Source organism: Sparus aurata, chromosome 10 (genome assembly GCF_900880675.1).
Source record: "Sparus aurata chromosome 10, fSpaAur1.1, whole genome shotgun sequence".
NCBI classification, from domain to species: domain Eukaryota; kingdom Metazoa; phylum Chordata; class Actinopteri; order Spariformes; family Sparidae; genus Sparus; species Sparus aurata.
The window spans coordinates 9,797,589-9,822,925 of record NC_044196.1 but is presented as its reverse complement, the minus strand read 5'-3'; the positions used below and the strand labels follow the sequence as shown (position 1 = coordinate 9,822,925).

Sequence of the window (25,337 nt, the reverse complement as noted above, 5' to 3'; positions counted from 1 at the left end):
TGCGAGCTTACAGTCACTAACACGAGACAACACACTCACCATGGCAGAAGCACCAGGCCCGAGCGGCGAGTCTGCCGCGGCGGCGTCTCAGTGGCACCACTAATTTTGCTCAAAAAAACAAACTCCAAAAGTCACATTTGGAACTATTTTAGCTTTAAACAAGGCACAGATGGTAAAGCAATAGACAAGGCCGTCCACTGTGCAGGCGCTGCCACCAAGCTATAGGAGCCAAAGGAGGGAACACATCCAACCTCATAAACACCTGCAGGGTCGTCACCCAGATTTATATGTCGAATACCAGGTTAGTATGCCCTGTTTATTTTCTCATTGGCTAATATTAGTCTATATGCTCCGTGTACAGGCTGAGGAATGAAGAGTTAAAGGATGTCAAAGTATAAAGCACCTAGAAAATGCATAAAAATATAGTTTTCACAGGGAATCAGTTCCTGTTTATTGTATTTTGTCCTCTATGGTTTATTATGTTATATTATTGTCAAATAGATATTTTTAAAAGACAGAGGATTTGTTATCCTAAGTTGATTATTTATATTAGTTAAACATAAATAATGTGCAAAGGAAACTAAATGATTATATGATTTCAACCATATAAATTCTAACTTCATTTATTTGTTTTTTATTGCTCATATGCTTTTGTTCATGTACTCTTATTGACCCAGTTATGAACTAAAACCATTAGGACCATTAGGCTAATTTGTTATGTATTTCCCACTCCTTATTTTAGAGAGAGCCATCCAACCCAAAAGGGAAGCAACCCATGGCCAAGACCATACCTTTTTATTTTTTTTATTTTAACTTTTTAATAAATGTTATTCATAAAAATATTTGTTTCAGTCTAATTCATGCTTCACTAGCATTATGTTTATCATGCACCAAACAACATTATAAGTAATTAATAAGTATTTATAACTTGTACAAATACAAATATAAATAATGATAATAAAAAAAGGCTGCAGTATCGCGATAATACCCGGAACCGTGATACTTTGTCTGGTATAGTATCGTGGTTACTCATTTTGGTATCGTGACAACTCTACACTGATGTAGGAGACTATGCAGGCCTCACATGGACGGCACCATAGATATGAATGTAGGGGTCTATCACTGCTTGATGATCAGGGTCATTAATCACTGGTGATTAATTTTACACTCGTAGATGGGGCATCACCTAAGTTGTTTGATTTACTGGAATAGGCCGAAGGGAACTATTCCAAACATCTAACTGTACAAGTTTGACTGAGACAGTTAGAGTATCAATTTCAAATCAATTTATCCTATCTCAATATTCTGAAGCAGTAAATTTTTTGCAGGTATCCATCGGTTCTCCACATTAAAATTAAGTTCCAGACAAAAACAAATGATTATATATGTTGATTGACTAAATAATTCGAGGTAACATAAATGAACTGACAATTTTAGGCGAACAACTGATAACAGGAAAGGTATAGAATGTAATAAGCAAAGTAATAATGTTACGTGACCGTCGGCAGATGGTAAAGTTAAAGGGTCGGGTTTTTATATATTGTATAATACGGGAGTAATCTCAACCTCAACTTTCTTAAGTTCATAAGATAGAAGTCAGAACTTTAGACAGAAGTCAGAACCTGAGGCAGATGTCAGAACCTGAGACAGATGTCAGAAATTTAGACACCACTCATTCCCACATGTGTGGATCCAGCTGCATGAAGACGTTCAGCCTGTTTTGTCTGAGCGTCAGGCACTGAAGCTCGGTCTCTTTGAGAGTTCTGGGTTGGACCATGGCACGGCGCGTCAGTCCAGTAGCCAGAGGGAAGGCCGGCACTCTCTTGAGGAACATGTCCGAAGGCCTAGGTGGGTGTCCGCCTTGGGAGTGCTGGGGGCAGAGTCGGTCTCGGCTGGGAGCACACAAAGTCTCTTTTTGTTGGAGACTCGTTGCACGGCTTCTGAGGCAGACGATGGACTGCAGCGTTCTTCATCAGATGATCACAGTCGTGAAAAATACTTTTTCTTTGATGTTTCAAGGTGGTTTTCAAGTTCTGATCCTTTAACTAATTCAACTTCTTCTGGATCAGGTTGTTGATGCTTTAACGTTATATTAAAATCAAATCAAAAATCAAAAAGAAAATAATTTGTTCTATTAAAGACTTGGATAAAATTAAAGCACTTAGTCATTCAATTAGCCTTTCTTAGAGCTTGTTGCAAAAAGAAAAGAAAAGAATAATATAAAAAAATAAATTAAAAAAAAGAAGAATAAAAAGCAAATAAGTGAAGGGAAGAGAAGAGAGAAGGAGAAGACAGAGAAGTGTAGTGAAAGAATAGCAGTGACCGACGTCATGGCCAAAGTCAGGACTGAAGGTCAGACCTAAGTCAGACCGAAGGTGAAACAGAGAGGAGTGAAGTGTAGTAACGGAAAGAAGTGACAAAAGTCATGACCGAAGTCAAGACCGAAGGTGGTGTGCAGAGCATCTTCTCTGTTTTTTATGAGCTACAGCAGACAGACTGAGAACAGGGGTGGGGCTGGCTGACACTACTCCTTCTGTGTTCGACCCACAACACTTTAATTTAACTAAACTATTGCCTTAATGTTTCGAAATCGTGTTTTAAGTTCCCAAAAACTTTACCATCTTAAAAGTCGAATTTTTGTCTTCGTTAAAAGATGTAACATGGTTATGATCAAAGAATGAAAGAATTAAAAACATGAATAAGGCATAAAACAATAAAGTATACAAAATAAACAATAAAGCATACAATACACAGTAGGACCAAGGACTTATACATATTCCTTGTAGTTCTATCTTAACAAAACATATCAGACATTTAACTGGTAAATAACACAAGCATTACCCAGAAAGAGGATCATGATATGCAAGTCTGTGCCCATCACAGAGGTGGGGGCTGGTTTCTTTCGAAACCCCAAATTTATTAAGTAATAAACTTCATTTGGGCTTGACAATAACATGGGAAAGATCTACTGTATGACCTTCTTAGGCTATTTAGGAATCTGATGAAATTAAGAAGATGAAATTGTAGTTAATAGTTATTCAGAACATATAAAAATGTGGATGAGTATAGGGAATGCAGCAAAGATTGAAATGTCACAGACAGGGTCATAAAAACGGCTTGGCCTGTGAAGGGGGGGACTGGGTCATCTTTACCCCAACCAACATCTATCCACACTTCCTGTCATCTGATGTGGAGGGAGAGAGGACTCTATTGTGCTTTGTCGTTAAATTAGGAAGAGAAGGTCTCCAATGATCTGTTCATAGCAAGAGAGCAACACATCGTCCTACTCTATAGAGAGAAGAGGACTCGTACTGGACATCGTTTGGCCTGAGGAAGAAGGAGTTCATCTATTTTGGAGGGGGGAAGAGAAGCGAATATTCAGTCAAACAGATAGGCTTTGGGCTCTATCTTGCACTCAGCGCAATTGACTTTGTACACTGGCGCTTGTGTAATTCCTATTTTGCACTCGGCACACATTGGAATTTTCCCTCCACAGACACGCGTCCTGAAATTAGGGAATGACTTTGCGCTCCTGGGGGCGGTTCAGCAAAAAGAGGAGGCGTGTTCGGGCGCAAAAGTTAACTGGTGCTATTTTGCCGTTTCAGAAAACACTTCCACCACAGACCAGGAAAAACCTAGTCTAAAGTCAGTGGCGCTTATTCAGATGCAATTTAAGGGGCCATGCCTGGCCATAATGTAGCGTGTGCTCAACGTGCATACACTTTGCTTCTCTCATCTACAAGGAAGCAGCTCCCGTTTTTGCAAACCATACAAAAAAAGTTGAAAAGATTTAAGCAGAAGAACTCATCCTTTCCCCTCTGATATGTGACGTGTGGCAATGCGCAATGTGCTCCTAGTGGAGCGGGTGGACGGAGATGGAGTTGGGAGAGGAGGAGGAGGAAGGGGCACAACAGGTGCAGGTGGTGCGTTTGGAGACTTGAGGTGAGACGCCTGAGAGGCTGCAGCAACATCGCCACCCGGTCAAGACGGGCATTAATACCTTGCCGCATCCTGGACAATGCGGTCCGTTCTGACAGTGCTGCAGCGGCGCGTAGTGGGTCTGGATCCTCTGCACCTCAGTGTTTGCGCTGCTCCGTAATCAGCTGGCCGTTGCGCACTGCTCGGCCCATGCGCACTGCTTCCGTGGCCAGGTGAGATGTCCTGGGGATGCCAGCCGTAGAAACAATTGTGGAAATTTCCTCCCACGGCCGTTTAACCAAAGCTAATTTGGATGGATTTCTCCCATCCCCATACAAGGCCACTTCTCGGTCTTTTACAGCCCTGACGAGAACATCGGTCTCCTCGGCTGTGAACCGCTCCTGGCGTGCGCCTGGCAAATTTGCCGTTATAATAGCAATGCGCCATGGAACAAGCGCGCCTGCTCTAAAAGGGAATGTGAGAAGATGCTCTGATTGGTTTATTGCACGTTACGCCCAAACCACACCTATGACTAATGTACCTACTTCAGACCAACCCATTTTAGATTTGCATTAGTCTGGGCTGCAAATTAAGAAGTCATCCCTCCCCATAAGGATACCACCAAAGTAGCCATGCTCTCGACTGCGTTTGTCAACACAAAACCGCAACAATGGCTGCATCAGATGTAGTTTTTTGTAAAGCAGTGATTCTCAACCAGTGGTCTGGGGACAACATTGGTCTTTGAGGGGGTTCCAGTTCCCAACTTAGCTAAATGATAGAGTTAGTTGGAAAGTGCATATTCATTTGGTTACAGTTTTAATGATTGTTAATAAACATCTGCATCTGCAACATCTGCTGCAGTGATGTTGCTAGGTACGCGTCCTGCGTCCCTGATGCATTAAAATCTGAAAGGACGCACTAAACTCACTATCCATGCGTCCCGGGGACGCACCTCATTTTTCCCATCAAAAACAATACATTGTGAACATTAAACAACTCGTGTTTAATCACAGTAACTGGCAAAAGGAACCTTGTTGTTAGCAGACCGGACAAGCGCTGTTTCAACCCTCTGTGCATCTACTGGGCGCAGACGTGATCCCCTGTACAACGTATCGCGACATCTTAATTTAGCCGCTACCAAAACAACTAGCCCGTCACTGCTGATTTCATTTCAACCAGGGGCGTCGCACCCGTGGGGGATGTGTGTGTTTTAACACCCACACTTTTCCCGGTGAGAGGGTTCAACACCCACACTTTTTCTGCAGTTTTTCTGCAGTTTTGCACAAACGCCTTACTGCGGCCGCTTAGTCTGCACTTGCTGCAGCTGCCTCCTCTCCCCCTCCCTCTCCTGTTGCTGCTTCAAACATGACACCGGCTTTGGGACTGACTGGCTGATGATTGGCTGTTCTGCCCTAAGTCCCACCTCTCTTGCTAAGTTAGATTTATTGTTCAGCTCGTGCTGATGAGGCGGGATCTGCCGTAAAATACAAATAATAGCCGGGCGTTTATTTGTCTCAACCACTTAACAGACCAGGCGTTTATTTGGGACAGACGTTTAATTCCCTCCTCACAAAAATCCGGGTTGAAAATGTCACAAACTTCTCCAGCTTCTCTGTGAATTCTCTGGAAACGGAGAGCAACCAAAAACAATGTCTGCAACGTTCTCTGATGATTATAAACATTGATTATTCCTGATACGTTCAGTATACAGGTCGACACCAAACCACATGATGTGTTTTATAATGTTTTTATGTGTTTACAGCTGCTAATGTATGTAACGCTGTTCCTGCGATGACATATGACAGTTAAATATTGAATCTGTCTATAATAACCACATCCTGACATGTAACTGTGATTTTTGATAATCTAAATACTAATAATAACAATCATGACAAAAAATTAACAAAGACTGCAGATCAGGATAAGAAGCTGCAACTGGCAGTGAGCAGCTCTCTTTTCTGTTAGCAGTGAAGAGACATAGTCCATGACAGAACATTATAAAATATGATAATGTATAAAATAACATTTAATGGTAAAAAAAAAAAAGTACAGTTGCAGTAGGCTTCTATTATAAATATTATAATCAAACGAATCAAGACAGATGTCACATTTACATGTCAGGGTGTGGTTATTATAGACACAGATTTAATATTTAGGTGTCATTTATCATCACCACCGACCCAAAATTGTGTTAAAAAAAACCGCACCACCACCACATCCATCCCCCACACTTTTGAAAAGCTTACTACACCGGTCACAGGTCAGCAGACTATTTGAATTTTAGTAATTTATTTTGGTGCTATTTATGTTGCTACAACTATGCTGTTTGATTTGACTGTCATGTGTCATGCCACTGTGACATTTGCTTTGCAATAAACTTTTCAGATTTGGAATTTTATTTGTTTAATTTCAGATACATTTTGAACATACATGAATATATCCGTTTATTATAATCATATCATACCACCATCAAAGGAGTTTAACACTCAATAAAATTTAAGAAAGAGAATAATACAAGAAAGAAATACTTTTTTTTACTGGGGAGTCGGGACCCATTGAATTTCCCAGGGACCCACTCAACTCACCACCTGTGGGTCCCGGGGACTTACTACATTGAAAACCTATCAACATCACTGTGCTGTCCCCCTGTGATCCCATTCATTGTATTTGTTTTTATAGGTGTTTCTGCAGGCTTTATATAACATTGTGGTTCTAAAAGAAAGCACATCAGTGCAGGTGGTTTCAGAGTTAATTCTCAGAAACAAGAGTTAAAAGGTCCTTAAATTCATTTAGAAAAAATTATAGTAATTCATTGATGTGAAAAATAAGAAATTTACTCTTACTCTTACTCTTACTTTTACTTAAAGTAAATTTAAAAGCATGTACTTTTGGATACTTAAGTACCTTTAAAAGCAGGTACTTTTTTACTCTTACTCGAGTAACATGTCAACTGAGCTACTTTTACTTGTAACGGAGTAAATTTTGACCAGTAGTATTTGTACTCTTATTCAAGTACTGGGGTCGAGTACTCTGTCCATCTCTGAGGGTGAGGAGGATTAAAACAATTGCTGCATTTTCTTGTAAACTGTTTGTTGTTGCCTGAGAAATAAATTAAGTTGACTATTGTTTTCCTAATAATTACAGCGGTGTCCAGGCCTGACAGCTCTTCATTTCCTGTACTGTTGATTGTTGGGCTGGTTTATGGAATTGTTCTTGTTATTCATCTGCTTGTTTTGTTTTGCTACAGAGCGTCCAAGGGTGAGACATTCTTCTTCTGTTATTACATGTTCTTTAATTATTCTAATACACACACATAGTCTGACCTCATGAGAGAGAACAGCAGAACAACAACTTGCAATACAAAACCATGTAACAACAAATCATCTTTTTTACAGACACGTGCTTCAGGAGGTTGGTGCAAAACTGTTTTCTCACATATTTAACATATAAGCAACACTTTCAGTGTTCCTGTTTTTCAAATGTTTTGTATTTGCTTCATATTTTAGGCCGATGCGGTCTGAGAGCTCCAACATGGATCATGTGGTCAACATGAATGAGGCTCAGTGCAGTGAATACTCCTCTCTTCCACATGGTAAACACAAATTAATAAGATGACTCTGACTGTGGCTTGTTTTCTCTGCTATGTAGGTGATGTCTCTCTGTATGAATCAGTCAAATGCTGTGAAGACTATGAAAACGAAGTTTATCTTTTATTAACATGTATTGCAGAAACAACCTTGTGAAAAGATTTCAGGTTGACAGCACTGAGATCACTTTAATGATATAAAGATTGACAACATGACCCCTCCTCACAAGTGAAGCTAAATCATCTCTAACTGCTGGTTAGCATTTAGCTTAAAGCATAGCTTCACCTCCAGCCTTTGAGGTGTGTTAGCATTGCTGTAAACAACAACCTTATTATCAGCTTGCGTTGTGAAAATATCACCTTTGATGACATGTGACTATTAATGATGTAGTTACTTTGAGTGTCTACATCACTGTGTCTGCAGCATGTGTGTCATCATTGATATACAGGTGCCACATGTTCTACTCTGGATCATTTACTGTTTCTGAATCTATTGAGGTTCTGCAGTAAGCATTAGAAATGCAACCACTGAATGATTTAAGTGAACTGATTCCAAGTGTAAGTGAGTATGTACATTTCAGTTGCAGGTGGATCCCAGGACGTCACATATTCTTCAATCCAACTTAAAAGCGTTGGGAAGAAGGGTGAGTTCTGTAAATACAGGAAGTAAATAGAAATATCTCTAGTGTAAAAAGTATTGATTTATTTTTTCTCTTTGGATTGATGTGATTGTCTTCACAGGGAAACAACAAACACCAGAGGAGAGACCAGTTTACTCTGATGTGAGGACCAGTGCTGCAGGTACAGTCAGTTACAACTGTCATGTTCGAAGTTTGTTGTGAAATGTTGCGTATCATTTTACTGGACTTCATTATTTGTTGTTATTAGTTGTCAATCTTTTGTTATCCCTTGGGTAAGTACTACAAATTACCACTACAACTTACCACTTTACCAGAGTTGGAAATCTCATACATTTCTCTGGCCCTTCACACTTTGGGGTTTTTCTAAGTTTGACTTTTCATCGACAAATCCTAAAATCTGCCCTCTGTTTCAGACTCCAACCTACTATGCCCAAGTCATCAACCACAATAAAGGCAAGAAGAAGAAAGGTCAGTAAAGTCTGCATCCACCTGCCGTAGTTATCATCCAACATGGTAATCATGGTTGAGCTGTCTGTTATTACTTATTGTTTTTATGCCTCATAGTTCCTTTAAGTGATGTATTGTTTATTATATGCATTACTTGAGAACAATTTGTTTTATTTCATACAAAGCTCAAGTCTGTGAAAATGTAAAGTACTCCAGTGGAGACGTGAACCCTGATAATGTCTATGTCTATGTCTTCTCTCCATTTATAGGAAGATCAGTTCTGCAGCAGCAGATGAAACTGTTTATTCTGAAGAATAATGCTGCCGTATAAAATTCAGAGTGTAGTGATATCTTCCACAGCTGATTAAATGGATAAAAGCCAGAATAACAAGTCAGAAAGTATCTTCACATCTTGAGTAACCCAGTACCTTTGTTTGTTGTGTTGTTCTTCCAGGCCTGTAAGGAGAGAGGAGAGGAGGAAGAGGAAACTGGTCGACAGCATTTCATTCAACTGCTGTAGAAATACGAGACAAGCTCAGTATTCTGTACAGTTAATTTGTTGGCAGATTATGTAAAATAATGGCTTCGTATGGATTTTGATTACTGAAACAAAATCCCTATCATTTTTCCACATTTATTCGTTACTTTTCATTTTTACATTTGGTTGTCACCTTTTGATTTTCTTAAGTTCAGGGTTTCCCCCAGTGTATTATAAGCATGGTGGCCCACCAGGCTTAAATTTCCCACCGCCAGGCTAAGCATTGTTTATTTATTTAAATGACGATATTTCATGGTCAACATGTGAACACATGGCGGGTCTGAGGTCAGGTGTCTTTAATCACGCCCCACTAACCACTGCTACTGTCACTACTCGCTAAGTAGGCTACTTGTGATTGAACATAACAGGATGTCACAAAGAAAAAGCCAAGAATCTTATGAAGTCCGATGAACAAAGGCGAAGACGTTGAACCCGCTGGTTCACCTTCTGACCAGGTGTGCAGTGTCGAGATGTTGGCTTAGTCACAGGTCAATTAGGCAGCCAGCATGGGTGTAGCATGGATGTCAGCTCGTCGTCTGCTGCAGTAGCAGAGCAGCCTTCTCCGTGCCGTGATGGGAAAGATAGAGCCAGCGGATTTAATAAAAATTAGTTTGTACAGCGGGTGGCTGTACCTGACAAATAATGTTAAATTATGGTAAGGTTTAATGTTGTTTTTTTTGCAATATGTGAAAATATTAACAATAATGAATGCACTAATTTCACAGTGGTTTAGTGTTTCTTCTTCTTCTTCTTCTTTTTCTTCTTCAGGGTTTTACAGCAGCTGGCATCTAAAAGTTGCGTTGCTGCCATCTATGGGACTAGCCAATTTCTTGCAATTCTCTGAGTAAATCTTCTCAGGTTCCTGACATGAACACAAGCCACAGAGCTTTTATTGAAGGTCCTTGCACTACTCATAGGCAAGATGTACTAAATGCTCATGTTGGGTCCACCATCACACCAGCATCAATATGGCAGCAAGCAGAGGCAAATGTAAGCAATGCCACATTGTTTAAAATGTAAATGTCACTGATTATAACGAAATATCTATTATGAAATATCCAATAGTTAGCTTGCACTTGGTTCATGTTGTAGGCTTGTCAATCGCTGCAGCATTTGAGCTAGTGATTAATATGGAGTACGAAGCCATAATTGTGGGTTTAAATGCATTTACTGGCACGCAGTTGCCCACCAATTAACTTTTAACTAACTTTTGACTTATATTTAATGCAAGGCAGTATGGAACCACTCTAAATTCTACTACGTCATGAATCTGTTACCTATAGGGCACTGCCATCAGTCAGTTGGTGGCCTGTGTCAGGCCCCTGTCACAAAAAAAAAACATGCTTCACCGCCGGTGGGCCGCCCTTCCAACCTACCACCGAGCTTAGGGGGGAAACCCTGAAGTTTTATAAGAAACATTGAATGCAAGTCTGACAGAAGATGTTTGAGCTTGTGTCACAGGGTTATAGCTTTAAATTCATTGTCTTTGTTCAGTGTTAGATCCAGGATAGACATCAACACTTACTTTGGATAGAAGTATTAATCTGCTATCACACAACATCTCCTGCATGTACAGTACGTATGTTTTTTCTGTCCTTTTTAAGTTAACTGAGAGGTATTCTGTGTGTTGTTTCACCTCAAAGTATTGTATATTTATCATATTTTATAATCTTTGAATCTTCATCAATAGAGTTTTTTTCCAGAGGTAAACTGTCAGTTAGGTTTTTCATTCAACTAAACTGCCACAGAGCCCTTTAGCAACTATCATGTCCCTTCACATCAGACTGTGTCTTGGAGTTTTTATGTCTTCATTCAAAGGTCCTGGTGGGTGAGATTTGGAACTTCAAGATATCTGTGCAACTTGTACACATGTACAATATGTAACTGGAGGATTTATAAAAGTTTGATCAACAAATCATTGAGACTGTTAAGAGTGATAAGAGTCAGAGGGTTAAAACAGTCATCACATCCAGAGTCACTTGAATACACCCGGAAGTACATGAGTACCCAAATAGACGTGTGTGATTGGACAAGACAGATCAGGCAATCTCTCTCTAGAAGTCTTACTCCTGATGACAAACTTTCAAACTGTTTTATCATTTAATGAGGCTTTTCGAACAGTATTTCATTATCATGATTACTTGTTGACAATTTGTATTTGTCATAGGAGAATGAAAACACATATCTTGTTCGTCTCTCTATATTCTAGTCATCAACACGGCCTGAAAATATATTTGTAACTGTTTTTATCTGTAATATTATTTTGTGTTACTATGTTGATTTACTTTGTTCTTGACAACTTTTGGTATTAAAAGAATAAAAAAGAAAAAAGCAACTTCACCCATATGAACAGAGTTATCTACAGTATGTACATGCATCAACAGTGAACTAGTGATGGCAGTGTGTGTGCATCTAAAAGGTCTTGGTTGCAGGCCTACAAACTATATATGTCATGTTTTATAAGACTCTTTAATAAAGTCCAAGATATTGTCCGCTGTCAATAAGGTGAAGAAACCAAGAGCAACACACTCTTTATGTTTCATTGATCCTCCTCTTCCTGCACAGACTGTGAGTAAATCAAAGTGAAGCTCACAGCTGATGATGTTTTTGATCTTCTTTGCAACAACAGCACATGATCCACATGTTGTCATGTTGGTAACCACTGGAGCCACCTGCTGACTTTCATCAGACACAGCAAGAACAGCATTGTTCAACATTGGAATCCCAACCTTCTTCTGCAGCCACTAGCACCGTTTCTTCAAAGACTTTTGACATTGAATTTGGCTTAGATAGCATAGCATAGCACAGCTAAGCACAGGAATTAAAACTCTGGTTGACATGATACACAGGTGTTCAATTAATGTTTTTTGTCCACTGTTAGTGTTTTATGGTGATCTCAGGTCAGGTTATTGGTAGTTTGCTTACCTAGAAGGATAATTTGACGTTAGTCAAATGCTGCTTCACACAGACTCAAAGTCTCTGCATGCAGCTAACCATCCTCTCTAACCTGCCATCACACACACGCTCACACACACACACCTGTTTATAGTAAATGTTAGTTAGTTTGTGTGTCTTCATCTTTGTGTTAAATAAAATACTTTTGAACCTTCTTGTTGTCTATTTAATATTGTACAAGTTGTAAAATGTTGCCAACCTCTATACTGCCAAGTATTTCAAAATCTTCAACCATTACTAGCTGTTACAGTAATTTTGGTTGTAGTTATTAAGTTAATTATTAATCAGTTACAGTTTAGTACCTTTTCTGAGATTGAATTATTGAATTGACTATCTTTTCCCTTCTTCAAGGGTGGTGCCCTGAGGTGATCTAATGTAAATTGGATCATAATTTTTTAACATAATTGATTATTATTAATAGCCAAATTTAACCTAAAAATCATAAATAATAGCTCCGTCTGTCAACGCCTACTTGGAGAGCCTTGCCTGCTATGTCACTCTCAGGGAGAGGATGCCCCTTGCGTTAGTGGTAGCATGTGCTAATGTTTATAGTGGATGTAACGCTACCACCCAGAAGGAGACGCTCCTGAAGAACTACAGACTCTATGGCTGCAGCAAGACGTTTTAGAATGTTTAGTGTGTCTGAATAATGTTAATTTGATCTATAGTTTGTTCCAGTTATCATCATGTAGCTAGCCTGTTGGAGTGCTGTTTTACCAGTGGGTGGGCTGCAGAAACGATGCAGGAATCACTTGTTTTCCTTTCATTCTGGAAGTTGGCAGGCTCAGGGAGAACCAAAAACGTGTTTTTCCCAATATGGGACCTTTAATTGTGCCTTGTGTAATGCAGGCCCAAACGTGATGGTGCCCCATATGAGGCGTCTACATAATGGTACCCCGTGAGAGGCAATGTACTGTTGACAATCTTATATGGGCAATATTAATTTCAGCATAATTTGGACAGTGCTAAAATTGTAGACTGATATCTTTTAACCCTTTACCCGAAAGTCTTTAAATGTATCCCCACTAGTCTACTAAAGGAGTAGACTTTGATTTGTACTTACAAGCCATTTAATATTGCCGCTATTGATTCAAGTTGAAAGTGCTCTGTAGTGTATCTAATACTTTGGGGGACGATATATATATATATATATATATCCCTTCACTTTTAAATGTGGAAGGATACCTTCGTGACCCCTTCAGTTTGTTACCGGTGTTAGAACCCGACTTTTACCCCTGTCCAGGAGGCACTCGACCAACTCTCCGTTCCCTAAACCTACAAGAGGTTGCTTAAGAACTGGCAATTTAAATAGAGATTGCTTAAGCTGGTGGTGAAGAGACTGGCCTAGCTTCTAACTGCCTGAATCCGAACGCCTTCCCTGCTTCCTCTGGTTTGGCCTCTGACATGAATAGCCCTTGAGTCAGATACGGCCACCAGCCACGCTCATTATGGCAGCTCTCATCTAAATGATATGGGCACTTGGTACAGTGGTAGGTTGGATTTTAAGGGCTTTTAGTAAACCCTAAGGGACTGTTTAATTTGTTAGGCTAGAGTAACCTTTAAGAACCATCAAGATATTATGCACACTTAACACCTGACTTTTACTTTCAATCAAAGAGACATAAAATCAATGTCCACAACTTTAATTTTAAGTATATTATGCAGGTTTTATAGCATAGATTTTAGCAAGGGCAAAGCATACAGAGCAGTACTTATTACTATTACTATAAATCATTATCAAAAATACTTTGATACTAATTGAGGCAGGAACACACCGGCCCAACCGTTGGACGTCTGAAGTGTTTGGAGAGACTCGGACGAGGTCGGGAACAAATATGTTTGGTGTGTTTGCTGCGTCGGAAGCTTTCGAAACCGCGCGGACGTTGTCGGATCCGACTGAGCATGCGAAGTCTGAGGAGGAGGGCCGTCGGACGTCTGAGCCTTTCGATTCTCTGATTGGTTGTGTGCCAGCTGAATGGCCGTTCTGATCGGTGGTGTGCTAGGGAATCAGCGAGGTGTGTTTGAGGGGCGGAATACTGTGTGCGCTTTGTTTTTCTGTGCACTCCGTTCCGTCATTCCCCGTTTTCATGTTTTGCAGTACTGGCACCAGACTAGTTGTTATGTCCGTTCAGGAAAAATTAATTTGTGTTCATTTGGTAATGCCTTGCTGCATGTTTAGTATGCAGCTGTTTTTATCGAAAATAGTTAAGTTTCGTTTTGATCGAAAGTAAAGAGAGTTGCGTGCACAAGCCTCTCGTTTACAACTCACAACACAAGCGCCACCCGCTTATTGCATCTCACGCAAGCGCAGAACGTACATGCTACTGTGGAGCTGGCAGTACGTCGAAGCAATGTGTTCAATGCGCTTTTCTGGTCGAATAAGGCAGTTGGACGTCTGGGCGGTGTGTGGGGGCCTTTAATCTTAGAGAGCTGAGGCCTGGTTAGAAATACTTAAATGTAGGTGAGATGGAGAGGGTCAGGTCATTCCATGGCTTGCCTTTTCCTTCCTGCTGAAATTCCAAGCCCTTGAGGCAAATCACAACCCAGCCCGAGGTCTCTCAATTTCCCCAAAGTCCAAACTTCACGCCAGCAAAGTGAACAAAAGTACTCCAATATCCAAATTGTAATCCACAGCATGTTGGCAAAATTGGACTAATAGTCCCTTGATGACGGCTGACGATTTCATAATGACCTAACACGCCTTGGTCACGGTCTGTGCCTGTGTCCAGTGCGTGATCAGATTTTGACACTTCCTTTTGGCCTCATGTTGACCTGATCAGTTCTTTAACACTTTCTTATGATCTCAGCTCAACACTGTATCTTTACTGATTTTTATTAGATCTCTAATCTTCAATACATTGGTTACACCTTACACACCCTTTAACTTTGCAAAGATAATATTTAATTCTCATTCTGATTCTCGGAGACAGAGTGACAGATAAAGCCTTGATTGCAGCACTTCCTCTATTCACAGAGAAACACAGCGGTGTCGCCATTTCCTCTTCACATAATTCTCCAACGTCTCGATATAAGGATTTGAATACTTCTTTAAATGAATTTATGGCAAACATAATGCAGCAGGCAAAGCTTTGATATATTGCAGAATCATTTCAGGACTAAATACACTTTCCCTTTCTTGTATTTGTGTCTGGCCGTAGTGTATGAATCTCAATTTTCCTGACACTGTCTCCGTGTGTGTACATACTGGTATTTAATATAGATAGGAGTAAATGGATCTCAACTATTTTGACACTGGGAATAATTACTGTAAGATTATCGTATATTTCATGGGTCTGATTGTGGGACTGCAGTCTGCCCCACAGTCACTTTCAGTAGCTCTTCAGAGGTTTCATTATAATTACCATGAATGTTAGTGCATGAAAAAAAAGGTGCATCTATAGTACCAACAAAACCTTCACACTCTCTCTCACTCTTGCCTCTTCTCTTGCTCCAGTGTTAAATATGCACACCGCCCCCTAACATATTAAATGCGTAGCACGTCAGACTGGGGGCTGAAGAAGAAGAGAGTCCACTGACATCACTCTCCTGCACCGCTTGGGATTGCCAATTGCATTTGAATTATGGACTATTTTTTTGCGGGGTTTGGATTCTGGTCCAGATTTACTTCCATACTTAAGTTATTCTATATTTTCTAAAGTCAAACAAGAAACAAAATACAGGCACTATGGATGCAACAATTGTTGAACAGAATTACAATACAATTTTATTCTGATGTAATATGAATCCAGTGATCTTATGTCTGTTGGATGTGAGATGAAGATGAGGAACAAACCTTTGTGAGGAAGATGAGCTTATAATTTATTTTCAGTGGACAGGAAATATAAGCATGTCAAAATCTGCTGTAGTCACCACCCTTCCAGTAGTTTGAAATGAAGAAATTTAACTTCTCTTTTTCCTCTGCTGTATTTTTTTCAATACAAAGTAGGAAGTTTGATCAGGAGCAGAGTGACAGTGTCGGTGCTGGATGTGAAGATGGGTCACGCTCTGCTTGGTGTGCTCGGGTTATTCTGTGAGTACATCTGTGACTTTCTATGTGATTGTCAGTATTTATATCAGTGTAGTAGTTGTGTAGACATGAACTTTGTTGCTGTTTGTCTTGGTTCAGATTGGAGGATTACGTTAAGTTTATTACTCAACTGGTTACTGACGCACTAGTTTGTGCACACGTACCTGGACAATGCATGTACAGTATATGATCACAGGTATTATAGCTTTGGAATTACATATATTGCTTATTTACCAGGCCTTTATAGTATATTGAAGAGGTTTTTAAATGTGTTTCCTACCTCTGTAGCTCTGTATCATCACAGAACTGTGTGATACTAGCTCTTTTTAGATAGAAAAGGCGACACATTTGCTCCAAGGTAAGGGCGGCAATGTGCCGGCCTGTCTTTCTAAAATGGAGGCGTAATATTACCCCTTTTCCAAAAGCCGCCTCTGAGGTAGGCGTAAGCTTGTGACGTGACGTGAAGCTCGAACAAATTCCAACAAATTTGTCTTCAAAATAAGTGGCTTACATTGCCCTCCATTGGAGTTTAGAACTGGGTTCTTAGCGGGGGGCTTTTAATTTGAAAGTAGCGACCATCCTTAGCTTTCTGACACAACATCAAGCTAACACAACAAAACAGCTACAGCTAGAGACCGAGGAGACGCTAGCATCTCCTGGATCTCAGCGGCTGTCCAGTTGTTTATCTTAATGTCCGCGGGTGAAATGAAGGACTGACTGCTGTGATCAGCTGTTTCCTGGTTTTTAAACTCCCCGGCTGTGGGTCGCACAAAAATGTAGGTCATTGACACCTCCGCCCACCTCACGCAGAGGCCGGCACATTCCACAGATAGCAGTCGGGGTGGAAATGAGTGTACCCTCCGAGGCGGAAATCGGCGGACCATAACAGACCCCCGATTTGTCGCCCTCTGTCTAAAACCGCGGACCGAGCCACCAAAAGGACGGGCAAATGGTGCTCTGTCAAAAAACGGCTACTGTTGATTGAAAAACAATAGTTATCACTGATGAAACTCCAGCTGGATTTTGTATTTCATTCTGGTCTAATGAAGTTTTTAATCTTTATTTTAGTGCTGAATACACTCCTGTCCGGACATGCCGAAGGTGACTAGTTATCTTTTCTATATTTACTGATTATGTTTGTCCTGTATGTCACCTGCTGTATCACTCTTGATCACTTGTTTTAGCAGCTGTGTTTTTCCATATGTGTCATTTTACTTTGTGCACATTATGAATAGCTGGATTAGTGCTCAGTTGTTCAGGGAAGCTACTCGGAAAGTGTAGCTCTGCATGATGTCACTGACTTCACACTGGAATAAGTTTAGTGACTGTGAAGATACTCAAGTTTTTAGTTTTTAGTCTTCATTATGGTCCAACACTGTGTATAGTTGTGTGATACAGTCACATACAACAGTCTGTCACTCACTCAGTCATTGTGGGCAGTGACGTGGTGCGTTTGCTGCCACATGCTGTGTTGCTCGTTATGACCTCTGGGAGCTGCAACAGTCACAAGTTGTCAAATGCTTCACAAACAGATGATAACAAATTATTAACCAAACTAAAGTGTCTGATATGATCAAAGTAATCATAAACTACAAACCTCCAGAAAAGTTTCAATTCTCTTTGGCATAATTTCTGTGAGGCTTTAAACATTATTTCTCTATATTCTCTATGTATGAGTAATAAAATCACTCTTAACTGTATCTAGCAGCTCTGTAAAGTTATGGTTACTGTCACAGAGTTCAGCAGTAACCGTATAACTTATTTATAAGCCATGTTGATATAATCATGTTTTGCACTGTGTATGTATGATGTGTGATTCAGGACATGAGTAGTGGTGCACTTCTGCCCCCAGTGGTCAAAATGATTATTATAGAAAGAAACACTGAATTTCCATCATGAACATTTTTGCAGTCTTACACATGAAAAAAGTTTAAAAAAAAAAGAAAAAAAAAAAAAAGTATAACTTGAAGGAAATAATTGTCACTTGTCCCTCTGCGCTTCTGTACATTTTTGTTTCCTTTCTGTGAATTTTTGAACATGAACAGGTCCAGACAAGGCTGTTGTGACTCTGCAGCCAAACTGGACTGAAGTATACAGAGGAGAGAGGATCACTCTCAGATGTGAGATCAAAGATGGAGGAGACACTGAGTGGGAGTATGAATGGAGAACAACCAGCTCAAAAAAACCTTCAGATCACAATGAACACAGAATAAGATCTGTGACTGAATCCCACAGTGGAGACAACAGGTGTAAGGGCAGAAAGAAACATACGCAGCATTCTTCAACAGATTGGAGTGATCCCATCAAACTGACAGTATCAGACGGTAAGTCACATCACATTTTTTTCAAAGTGAAGATTATACAGCTCATTAAAAACTGTTTTTGTTCATGTGTATATTTAAAATAAATCTTCAGTATGTACTGATTGTGCAGAATGTATCTGATCCACTATCAATACTTGTTTTCATTTAAAAAGAAAATATTTTCCAACAGAACCCCAGCCTGTCCTCACTGTGTCGCCATCATGGCTGAGTGCTGGAGCCTCAGTAACTCTGAACTGCAGAGTTAAAGATCCTTCTGCAGGATGGAGGTTCTACTGGTATAAGATGGTTCCTTATCCAACAGACAATTTCGACTACTACAGATATGAGCAGCTACCTGGCAGCAGCAGTGGGACTGAACAGGATTCCTACATTGTTCATGGACAGACACACACAGCAGGATATAGGTGCAGAGCTGAAAGAGGAGATCCAGAGTATTTGACTTCTTACAGTGACTCTATGTTTGTCTGGTCTGCAGGTTAGTTTGTTTCTATCTCTTAAGAAACAGATGTTATATCAGCTCTGTTCATCTTGTTTCTAAATGATGAGAAACAAGCAGTATCTTGAAAAATAGAAAATGTATTTACTGTGGTCTTATGATCTTGTCTCTCACTAGCATTATGCTAAACTTCATACTTTCCACCTTACTGGGTGGAATTTACTTGTTTCCTTCTGTCCTCACTCTTTAACACAACACACAAAAAGACAGATATGACATCTTGGCTAAAACTCTGCTCTCATTTACAAAAAGTACTTTTAGTCTGGATACTTAAGCTCTTCTTCTGTTTACAGCAGCTGGAGTCACTTGGCTATCCATCATTTAAAAATGTACTCCAAATTGTAGCAAGAGGTCAAAGTAGAAATTATAATTTTACCAAATTTTACCACTGAACTTTGTTGCAATAAAAACAAAGCTGAGGACTATTTGAATGGAGGCATTTTCTATCTGAAGATCTCTGTGCTCTGTTTGACCTCTTATCACATGTTGTTTTTCAGATATTCACTCATCAGCATCTCTCACAGTGAGTCCTGACAGAGCTCAACACTTCACCTCTGACTCTGTCTCACTGAGCTGTGAGGGAAACTCTGCTGAGTGGAGAGTGATGAGGTCATCACCTGAGGAGAGATACCTGTTCGACTGCACCACCTGGGGGACAATGAATGGATCAACATGCAATATAAACACTGACAATATCACTGATGCAGTGTACTGGTGTCAGTCTGGATCAGGAGAGTTCATTAATGCAGTCAACATCACTGTACAGGGTATGATTTCATTACATTATGTTTTTCTTTGACTTATTACTTCAAACATCCTGTTGTGTGTTGAGGAGGACAGCACACTGACATGTTAAGAGTTCTGCCCAACACTCTGCTTCATCATCTCTCCACTAATTAATGGTTTTCTCTTAATAAACATAGTTGAGTATTTAATCACACTGTGATTTGAACCATGTATAAATATAGAATATAGATTTGTGGCTGATGTGTTCTTCAGTTTTTAGGTCCATGATCACCATTTAAAGTCCAGTGTGAAGGATTTAGTGATATTTAGCTGTGAATTTACAGATTCAGCCAACTGAAAGAGTTCTTGAACATTAGACACACAAGGTGTATGAAGATGAAACATCACATTTTATGATCACTGTTAAATCAGTGACAACAATGTAAAAGAAAAAAACCCAGTATGTCTTTTCTCATCTCTCTACATCAGCTCATCCTCAAGTTCATCAACCAGCTGATCTCTGACTGAAACCTGGTATTCTTTGACTGTTTAACAGATGGAGATATGATCCTGCTGAGCCCTGCCCGTCCTGTGACTGAAGGACATTCTGTTAGTCTGAGCTGCAAATCAAGAAATCAAACATTTGACTCCATTGTGTTTTTCTATCACAATGAGAAAGTCATTCAGAGTGACAGCAGATGGGAGTTAAATATCTCTGCAGTGTCAAAGTCAGATGAAGGATTCTACAAGTGTCAACACTCAGGACGAGAGTCAGCACAGAGCTGGATGTCAGTTCAGGGTGAGTAGGATTAAAACAATTGCTGCATTTTCTTGTAAACTGTTTGTTTTTGACTGAGAAATAAATTTAGACTAATGTTGTTTTCCTAGTTGATCAGTTTTATCCAAAGCACGTTCAGACAGACCCATAATGACGACACTGTGGGAGACAGAAGTCTGTGTTACGAGTGCACTATGTGATGGACTGACAGTCTGTCCAGGATGTAATCTCGCTCTCATCACATGTGAGCTGGATAATCACCCTGTGACTCTGCATAGGATAAGAGGCCGCTGATAATTGATAATTTAACAGTTGTCTTTCAACAATTAAAACCACAGTGAAAGTGTTTAAGTCGGCTCTTCAACACTTCAAGTGAAACTCTTGCCAAAAAGCAACCAAGGCTTTATTTGCGATTGAATATGAGTCAAACCTTCATGTAAAAGAATAATTACGACGATAGAGGCACTTTTAAGATTTACCGTATTTGTATTTTTGGGCACGTTAATTTTAAACGGGAGTGCTAGGGGCAGAGATACGATGGTTGTTTCACGTTGTATCGAGCCTTCTTAGCGTTCTAAAAATAGCTATTTAAATGCCATCATATCTTTGCCCCTAGCACTCCCTTTCAAAATTAACATGCCCAAAAACAGAAGTGCCTCTATCGACATGATTATTCTTTCACATAAAGGTTTGACTCATATTCAATCGCAAATAAAGCCTTAGTCGTTTTTGGCGAGAGTTTCACTTTAAACAAGGTTTTGCCTTCACAAATGTAACATTCAGTGGTATGAATAAGTAATATGTCTCCAATATTTATACAATAATACAGTGCAAATATTGATTTACTGTTAAAGTATTTCTGATGTGTGTGTGCTGCACTATATAAACTGGGCTTAATCACAGTGACATTAATTTCCTTGTTTACGCCTTTGTTCTTAAATCAAACAACAAAAGGACCAAAGGCTGAACTGAGGGCTGATGACAGAGACATTCCTGTAGGGGGCAGTGTGACCCTGACCTGCTCTGTGAACCCATCATCTTCTGGTTGGAAATACTTCTGGTACAGAGGAGAGAAAACCTCTGACCTCTCAACTCTCAGCTGGACCAATCAGAGTCTCAGAGGAAGGAGTCTACTGGTGCAGAGGAGGAAGAGGAGAGCCAGTTAACTACACAGAGTACAGTGATTCAGTCACTATCTACAAAATCAGTGAGTTTGACTTTTGTATTGGAAACAGAATTAAAATATATGTTGTGTTAATTGATTGAAAAACATTGTATGTTTGATGTAGATTTAACTTTTCTGCATTTTTGTTTCCTTTCTGTGAATTCTTGAACATGAACAGTTCCAAACAAGGCTGTTGTGACTCTGCAGCCAAACTGGACTGAAGTGTACTTTGGAGAGAGGATCACTCTCAGATGTGAGATCAGAGATGGAGGAGACACTGAGTGGGAGTATGAATGGAGAACAACCAGCTCAGAAAAACCTTCAGATGAAAATGAACACAGTATTGAAGTTGTGACTGAATCCCGCAGTGGAGACTACAGGTGTAAGGGCAGAAAGAAACATACGCAGCATTTTTCAACAGATTGGAGTGATCCCATCAAACTGACAGTATCAGACAGTAAGTCACATCACATTTCTTTCAAAGTGAAGATTATACAGCTCATTAAAAGCCTGTTTTTGTTCATGTATATATTTAAAATAAATCTTCAGTGTGTACTGATTGTGCAGAATTTATCTCATCCACTATCAATACATGTTTTCATTAAAAAATAATTTTCCAACAGTACCCCTTCCTGTCCTCACTTTGTCTCCATCATGGCTGAGTGCTGGAGCCTCAATAACTCTGAACTGCAGAGTTAAAGATCCATCTGCAGGATGGAGATTCTACTGGTATGAGATGGTTCCTCATCCATCAGACTACAGATATGAGCTTCTACCTGGCAGCAGCAGTGGGACTGAACAGGATTCCTACATTGTTCATGGACAGACACACACAGCAGGATACAGGTGCAGAGCTGGAAGAGGAGATCCAGTGTATTCCTCTTATTCCAGTTACTCTAAGTATGTTTGGTCTGCAGGTCAGTTTGTTTCTATCTCTTAAGAAACAGATGTTATATCAGCTCTGTTCATCTTGTTTCTAGGGTGAAGCAAACATCAAAGATGCTTTGCCACGAGCTACAACTAGGACCTACACTAACTATGAGGATGCAGATCTTCTTCCGCGATGGAACTCCTATTAGTATCAACATTGTTGGAACCCTTCCGCATCATCAGCAGGGATTTCAGGGTCTCCGGTGTTTCGTCTCTAAACCTGAACAACTCACCTGAGTGGGGCAGCAAAGACTGACTAGCCTTCACCTGCAGAAGGGTTCCAACTGTGGGCTCTCTTCAGCTACAGCCATCTTGAACTGGACTCGGCTGCTGCAGCTATGTCCCTGGTGGCTTTCTTCAACTGCTTGGGTTCCAGCCCCACCCTCTGCAGGAAGTAGCTCACTGATTTTGCTCGCGGCAGCCCACTTCAATGGGATAGCTGGTTGCATGCCACCCCTTTAAAACAGCTTCGTCGACCAGGTCCTGGTATTTGGCTTTTTTCAGTTGGTGGGATGTGGCCAGCCGCTCTTCCCAGGGTACTGTGAGCTCAGCAACAATGATGAATTTTGTGCTCCTGGATAACAAGACCATATCTGGTCGAATGGAGGTCACTGCCACATTCTGCGGGAAGACATGCTTCCTCTTTAGGTCCACTCTCAACTCCCAGTCTGAGGCTCCTTGCAAGCTAAAGGGTGGGATCTTGGCCACTGTGCCAGCCTTATGAGTTTTGTCTCCTTCTTTCACGAAGGTTATGGCTTTGTAAAGTTGGACTTGCATTAGTGCTGGGCGGTGTGACCAAAAATGTATATCACGGTATTTTTCAAAATTCCTACGGTTTCACAGTATATGACGGTATTTTTTTTCATGCATAATCAGGTGTTCACAGCATTTTCTACTGGTTGAGAGAGCAATTACTAGCCCCTTTTATACAAAAAAAGGCGGCACATTTGCTGCAAGGTAAAGGCAGCACTCTGTCTACCTATAAGGGAGGTGTAATTTTTCTCTCTCAACCAGTTTCTCATTCCTTCTTCCCAAAAAGCACCACTGAGGTAGGTGTAAACATGTGACATGACGTGAAGCACGAAGTTGGGTGTGAACAGTGACATACAACATATGAATCGGAAGAAATGTGGCGACACGTGATAGATTTACTTAATTATAGACCCGTGGCCCATATTCTCGCCCCCTCAGTCAAACACACGCCAATGTTAAATCCCCGCTATTAAAGGAAGCGTGCGGCGGAGCGCCTTGCCCCCTCCATTAGATGCCTCAAGCAACAGATAGCTAACAGGAAGCAGGTCGAATTTGTCTTCAAAATAAGAGCTTTATATTGCTCCTCACTGAAGTTTAGAATGGGGTTCTTAGCGGAGGGCTTTTAATTTGAAAGTTGTGACCGTAAGCAGCTTGCCACTACAACAACAAGCTAACAGCTACAGAGATCGAGGAGACGCCAGGATCTCCCGGATCTCAGTGGCTTTCCAGTTGCTCATCTTGATGTCCGCGAATGAAGTGATGAACTGCAATGTCTATCCTGTCCATCTTCACCGTAACATAACACCAGAGCACTACTGTTTACCTCCACTACGCCTGGCCGTCGCACCATGCCTGTTTAAAAGCGCAACATTGAAAAGGGTCCGGTCTGAAACAGTGTCCCGCGGCGCAGCGTTCCAAACTTTTTTTAATCAAATACAGCGGTATGGTGGTATATTGAAAATTCATATCATAACGAAAATATACACCGGTATTCGGTCTGAACCGGTATACCGCCCAGCACTAACTTGCATGTTGTTGGCCTTGATTCGCTGCTGTTCCACCCATTTAGCGATTTCTGTGAGGACCTTGTTATGCCTCCATCTATACTGCCCTTCTGCCAATGCCTTTGGACAGCCGGGTCAGGATGTGGTTCAATGTGCATAGGCTGTGCCACACTGCTTGCAAGATGGATCTTCCTCTTTGCCCCAGATCTTCAAGTTTCTTGGGGTTGGCAGCAGGTCAGCCACAGAACGCAAGAGATAGCTCAGCTTTCCTTGGTCTGTCTGCCACAACTCCTTCCAAGACAGCAGTCGCTCCTGTGCCTCGTCCCACTTGCTTTGGTGGCTTTAAACTCCTCCACCACCGATGAGACTGTCAAAGAAAGCTTAGAGGTCTTGCTGTAAAGGTTGAATGTGCTGAAGGATAGGGGGACTCCCAGCCATTTCAGCAAGAACTTCTAAATGATAATAAACAAACAGTATCTTGAAAAAAGAAGAAAATTAATTTACTGTGGTCTTATGATCTTGTCTCTCTCACTAGCATGAAGCGAAACTTCATGCTTTCCACCTTACTGGGTGGAATTTACTTGTTTCCTTCTGTCCTCACTCTTTAACACAACACACAAAAAGACAGATATCATATCTTGGCTAAAACTCTGCTCTCATCTACAAAAACTACTGTTTGTCTGGATACTTAAGCTCTTCTTCTGCTTATAGCAGCTGGAGTCACTTGGTTGTCTATCATGTTAAAACATACTCAAAATTGTAGCAAGAGATTAAAGTAGAAATCATAATTGTACCAAAATACTGAACTGTGTTACAATAAAAACATAGCTAAGGACTATTTGAATGGAGACATTTTCTATCTGCAGATCTCTGTGCTCTGTTTGACCTCTTATCACATGTTGTTTTTCAGATATTCACTCATCAGTATCTCTCACATTGAGTCCTGACAGTGCTCAACACTTCACCTCTGACTCTGTCTCACTGAGCTGTGAGGGAAACTCTGCTGAGTGGAGAGTGTGGAGGTTTTCAACTGAGGACAGATACTGGTC

General features: G+C 40.5%; 1 protein-coding gene and 1 long non-coding RNA gene across 5 annotated transcripts in view; both read left to right on the top strand.

The window, feature by feature from the left end:
* The window catches only part of LOC115588980 (uncharacterized), a 654,211-nt gene that overhangs the window by 276,553 nt on the left and 352,321 nt on the right, over positions 1-25,337 (top strand). The gene's annotated exons all lie outside the window — the stretch shown is intronic.
* Positions 7,085-12,164, top strand: LOC115588996 (uncharacterized). 4 transcript variants are annotated; one of them, XR_003985444.1, is made up of 8 exons: positions 7,085-7,329; positions 7,425-7,510; positions 8,086-8,148; positions 8,246-8,305; positions 8,559-8,613; positions 9,047-10,120; positions 10,625-10,705; positions 11,760-12,164. It is a non-coding gene; the product is annotated as an uncharacterized LOC115588996 (long non-coding RNA). The 4 variants fall into 4 exon arrangements; XR_003985442.1 differs by having other exon boundaries at positions 9,047-10,705; XR_003985443.1 differs by lacking the exon at positions 11,760-12,164 and having other exon boundaries at positions 10,625-11,622.